Here is a 6210-nt window from a genome sequence, read left to right on the forward strand (position 1 = left end):
TTATAATTATTAAAGGAGAGCAGTTCAGTTTTACTAGTATTAAATGTTACCATCCATTTGCGGCCCTATTCCACTATAGTATGAAGGTCATTTGCTAACGATTCTGCCATTTTCTTAGATTTGTGTACATCAGTTTTTCCCTCATGCATATTAGAGAGCGTTGTATCATCAGCAAATATACCCATATCGGACACAATATTATCAAAGAGGTCGTTTGTGAAGATCAGGAATAATAATGTTCCAAGGATCATCGCCTGAGGCACTCCCCCATTTATGTTATGCTGCTTGGATGTACGTCCGTCAATAACAACCTGTATGCTACTATTGTCTAAGAAGGTTCTTATTATATTTAGTATACGTCCAGTTATACCATACAATTTAATTTTATGCCAGTCTTCGTCAAAGGCCTTGGATATATCAAAGGCTACGAGATCCTTGGCTTTGCTCGCCTTATCCAGTACATGTTAAATGCATTCATAGATGACTGACAAAATATCTGCAGTAGAACATTTCCTTAATCCATACTGTTTCTCAGAGAGAAGATTTGCTTTTGCGAGGTGGTGAACTAGTGCTTGATTAATTAAGGCTTCAAAGATTTTAGCGAAGAGTGGGAGGAGACTAATGGAGCGATAATTGAGAGTCTGTTCTTTCACCAGAACTCTTGTACACTGGTACCACAGAGGGCATCTTCCATCTATTTGGGAAGCAAGATTCAGCAAGGCATTTATTGTAGAGCTTGGAAAGCATGGAGGCGATCTTGGCTGAACATTTCTTAATTAGTATATAACAGGGATGAGATCAGGCCCACACGCCTTTGAGATGTTTAAGTTTTTTATGATATCGCAGACATGAGAAAGGGTGATTTTTACATAATCTAATCTGACTTCAGTCCGCATGGGGAAATTTGGGAGGGAGTTGTTTGTTGACTCCAAGAGGGAGTTGGAGGCGAATCGCCGGGCAAGCAGTTTCGCCTTCTCTATTGCCGTGCATGCAAACTTCTGGTAGTTGCTCAGTGGGGGAATTACTGATTGCCTTTTATTCACTACACTATTATGGATTTTTCAGAAATCACGAGTCCTGTATTTTGCGATTCAACGTGTTCCCTGATTATTTCAGCATGCTTTCTTTTGACTGTCACTATTTCTCTCTTACAATGATTTCTAGCATCTACGAATTTTGCCTATTTCTATTTGACTTATGACGTACAAACCGGCGGGATGCATACTACCTGTGTGCAATGGCAGATGCACAATCTCTAGTGAACCATGGGGGTGAGTAGGGCTTGCCATAATACTTCCGTGTGGGAACATGTGCTTCAACGCCTGCTTTTCACCATTCAGTTGTTTCATTGGCACACTGTTCAGCAGGAAAAGAGAAGATATCCGTCCACTGGGCATCTCGGATGTTGTCTCTAATGGCTTTCCAGTCAACCCTGTTGTAGTACCTTGTTATTTTGAGAAATAGTTCCTCACCTTTAGGTTGGGATTTAAATATGATATCAACTGATACTACTATGTGGTCTGCGTTTCCAAGTGGACTGTGGGCATTAGGCACACAATCTTCAGGTACTGTGGTGAGAAATAGGTCTAGAAGTGAAGCCTGCTGTGGTTCACGATCTGGTAGGTGAGTTGGGAACAGTACTGTCTGTGTGAGGGAATGGGCTACAGAAGCTATAAGTAGAGCGCCCAGCTGCATCTGTATAACCGGAGAAACCAAGCCAATTCTTATGGTGGACATTAAAGTCACCAAACACATGTATCTTGGCATTACTATCCAAGGATAGCATCTATATTATCAGATATATGATCGATTAGAGTACAATCCTGACTTGAGATAAAACGGTAGAGAAAATACAAGTAACTAACACAGTGATGAAATGCTAGTCGAAAGCACATAAAAGCCTGGTCATCCGATTCAAGAATTTTCTCTCTAGTTTAAGGGAGGTGCTACAGATATAGACCCAGGCCCGTGCATATATCTATCCGAGTCCTTTCAGCAAAGAGTGAGGTATCTTGTCATGTTAAAGTAGTTAGAGGGTATTGAAGAGTGTACGTTTGTTTCACTTAATGCTAAGATATCCACGGAGTTTGCTAAGAGGTAAGCCTCTACATCATCTAGATTACCTCTAAGCCCACAGATATTTGTGAAAGTGAGCTTCAAGGGTGAAGTTGAATTGGTTTTGTTCAGGTGGTTTTCTGGTTTTATTGTGATATTGTTATGGGTTATTATTTCATTGCGTTTGTAATTTCCTCGGCAATTTTGTGTTGTTGCGCAATTACGTGTATATAGGTATATATTAAAGCAAACACTGTTTAACATAACAGAATTTTTATTCTTTCAATATTGAAAACAAATTTAATGTGGTAATTCCAATTTATGTGTAGAGGTGTGCACATGTATATGTATGCGCGTGCGAGTGTGTTTTGCATTCCGTTTGTTTGTGTGTTTTTATTAAGCTCTATTCAATTCGGTAGTGAATTCTGTTATGAATTTTTTTCTGTGTAAGTAAGTAAGAGAAATTGTCGATTAAGAAGAGCAATGCGACTGTATTACTGAGGTTTTTAATGGCGTCTATGTAAGATTAGTTGCATACTAATCATGTTAGTGCATTTCTGAAAATTCAGTTCAGTTTTTTTTTATTTTGAATGTTTGTTGAATGTGTATATGTTTCCCTCTATTATTATGTTAAAAATTCACATCGCTGTTTGTTTTTGTATTTTGTAATTCCTTATATAGTGTGTTAACTGGGTTTGAAGGTAGTTAGGATGTGTTTTAAGTTTTTGGGTTGGCGTTTGCTTTTTATTATTGTGCTGTTTTAACCGGTTTAAGTTAAGCTTAGTTTATCGTTCTGCCTGAGAAAAATTGTTTTTTTTTAATCTTTGTAAATAGTTTTGGGTTGTTTGTGTTGTGTTTATGCTATAATTTGTTCTTTGTTGTGTTTTATTTTGTTTCTGTGTTTGCCTATTGGAATGTTTTCTGCCAGTTCGATACCTTTACGCACTAATTGTGGTGGGTGTCCTCTTTTCTTCAGGATTGTTTGCAATTCATTTAGTTGGGTCGATCGGAGGTGTTTGTATGTGACTATGGTGCAGATTCTGCGTGCCAGGAAGCAGGGTATGGATGTCAGACAATTTTTAGGGTGGTGGCTTTTGAAGTGGAGATATTGTTGGGTGTCTGTAAGTTTATAGCAAATATTTGTGATTATATTGTTGTTTTAAATTTTTCCAGAATGTAAAAAAGGTAATACTTTTCATATCTACTTGCGTAAGTATACTTTGATTTTGGAATGTAGATTTTGGAGTACAGTGTGGAAGTCTTTGATGTTCCACATGTTGTTTTCCGGAGGATAAAGCAATCGTTCAAGTATCTCTTCCAAGATTCTCTGACGAGTATCTAGGAATAGTACGCTTATTTCTGCTGTATCTTTTCATAAAGAGTCTCTTCCAGGTAGGCTAGTGTAAGGGTGGCATACGTTAGTGCCATTTTTGTTCCCATTTCTCAGCCTAGTATTTGGATGTAGTTTTTATTAAATTCGAACGAGTTGTTGTTGAGGATTATATCTATATTTTCGATCACGAATTGTTTGGTGAATTCAACTCTTATTAAGACCATAATATCTTATCACAATTATTTCAAAATAATTAGCAAGGAACATCTCTAACTACTTTAATTAAATGAATTATTCTTATAAAGTTAAGTCATACACCCCAGGCTCTAAGTCTGGTCACCTCTGCACGTCTGAAGCTATAACAATAATTACTCTCCCTAATAATACAATAAATTCTAAAAACGAACTAGTCTCCTTTTAAAAGCATAAGAGTAAATTTATATATGGTCAAATAAATAATTCCGTTAAAATCTCATTTCTATAAATTTCAAATTTCCTCCGTTCACTTCCTCAGCACTTTATGTTAGCCCATTAATTTATATATTCCCTATTATTTTCTCTCTTTCCCCATTCATCAGCTGGCCATGCCTTCCCGTGGAGTCCACTAGAATGATTCGCGGTCATCCGCCGAGTAATCGCCGAGCTCCAACACGCGCTTGTGGAACAACCATGTTCATAATTCTTGACCCATATATATATATATATATATATATGTGTGTGTGTGTGTGTGTGTGTGTGTGTGTTTGTTTGTGTGTGTGTGCGTACGTGCACACGCGGGTGTGTAACAATGTATATTTGTATGTATGGAATAATCTCATGAAGAGTTAGTTCAGTAAATTTCAATTTATTCAGAGATGTTAGATCATAGAAACATTTCTTGATAAATAATTCAAAAGATAGCAAATTATGTCCAACCACGAGAAAATAAATTAATCAATAAATCAATAATTTACTGATTTGACCGATTATAATTATTGTGTAAAATATTAAATCTTTTGTCACAAACCATTCTATAGACATGTTAATCTTATAATAGATATAATTTTATTCATTGAAAATTAACGATATTCACAATCAATAATTATTATGTAATTTTGCATCGAGTCTTTAAAACAACAGCATAGAATGTTTAACTTAAAGTTTAAATAGAATATATAATTTATTAAAATGTCTGCATGTCTGTGAATACGTATATATTTTGCTTCCCATGATCATATCATTATAAGTTTGAAACAAGTGATTTATGAAATTTTTTTTTATTAATGTCAGTGTTTGAAAAGAAGCAGGCATTAAACAATTTCCTAGCTAACATTTATAATCCACAATACTTACGTATAAATACCTATAATATATCTAACAACTCTATCAGCGAATTTGTGAATTAGACAAATTAAATTTCCTCACTGTTATGGGTATTGAGATATTGAGATCTTATTTGGGAATCTGTTCTGCAAAAATAATTTCTAACTAAATTTGATTTATCTATTCTCTTGAACCGTACGGATTATTATCCGTATCAACTCTTACTCTAAAACCGTGAAAATATGTATCTCAGCATGATGCACAAGTCATAATTACATTATTTGTTGTATTTGCTTTTCTGTTCAATATTTTTCTCGATTAAATAGTGTATTGTGTCATCTTTTCGGACCTTTACCGGTCCACAACACTTTGACCTTGTGTAAACGTTGCATATAAAACATTATCAGAAATAAGTAAATAGACCTAATTAGTCCAAACACAATAAATAACTTTAAATTGGATTAAATAATGAATTAATTGAAAAAAGCTATGACATTGAGATGCATCATACATTTTATTCCGTATCATTTAAATATTGTTTTGCTACAACATACCATTCTTATATGAATAACCGTACCGCTCCAATTCCTCACACGATTGATACAAATGAAATAGAAACACTTTTTGACGAAGGACTCATCATTTATCAAGGCCCGGAGTGCGCTCGAGGATGAATGTACAGTAGTCAATGGGACAATATCGTAGTACTCGTTAGTAGTGGGAATTTGGTAAATTACATTTCTTAAGGGGCGGCTGCTCAAGAACTTGTTTACGCTGAACTTGAAAACGATCATATCGTAGGCAGTTTGAAAGAAGGAAAAGGGAAGAGAGTTCAACAGGCGTGCAGTTCTGAAAAAAAAAAGACTTAGGAATCTACGTTTAGGTTTAGACACAGATAAAAAGTAGGGAAGATTATTGATAGTTGTTTCAGCTAGTCAAGTGTTTTTCATGAAAGTTTAGCGAGGGAGGATCATAGATTGAAGCTTAGAAGGGCACATAAAAATAACGATAAAGCAGAGACAAACTCGCACTCTCTCTTCTGTTGAAAAGAGGTTGAAGAGAAGAGAAAAGGGCATTCTCCAACTACGCTACGAAATCTCTTTGGACTCTCTCAAGGCAGGGTAAAATCTTTCTAGTTGCTCCAGCTGTGGTAACAGTACTCTATCCTAGGACGGACTTTTCTCTTATATAGGTAGAGAATTGCATCAGCAGTGAGATATCTACTGGAGCGCTAGAAGGATCTCACCATTTTTCCAGCGACCTTGGCAGCGGATTTGTTGTAAGAGCTCTGTTAGTAGATTAAGAGTAAAGGTCAAACCCAGAAGCTTTTAAAAGCATGGAGCCTCCCCAAAACGAGACCATTTTTTTCAAGTGATGATAAACAGGCACCAGAGCATTCATGATGTAAAGATATGAGATTGGTTTTAGATGTATTAAAATTAACCATCCACCTATTTCCCCATTGTACCACGTGCTCAAGATAAGAGGAGAGGGAATCAAACTTGGTCATTTATAGCCTT

Source organism: Euprymna scolopes, chromosome 15 (assembly GCF_053919585.1).
Source record: "Euprymna scolopes isolate OS-2025 chromosome 15, ASM5391958v1, whole genome shotgun sequence".
Classification (NCBI taxonomy): Eukaryota; Metazoa; Mollusca; class Cephalopoda; order Sepiida; family Sepiolidae; genus Euprymna; species Euprymna scolopes.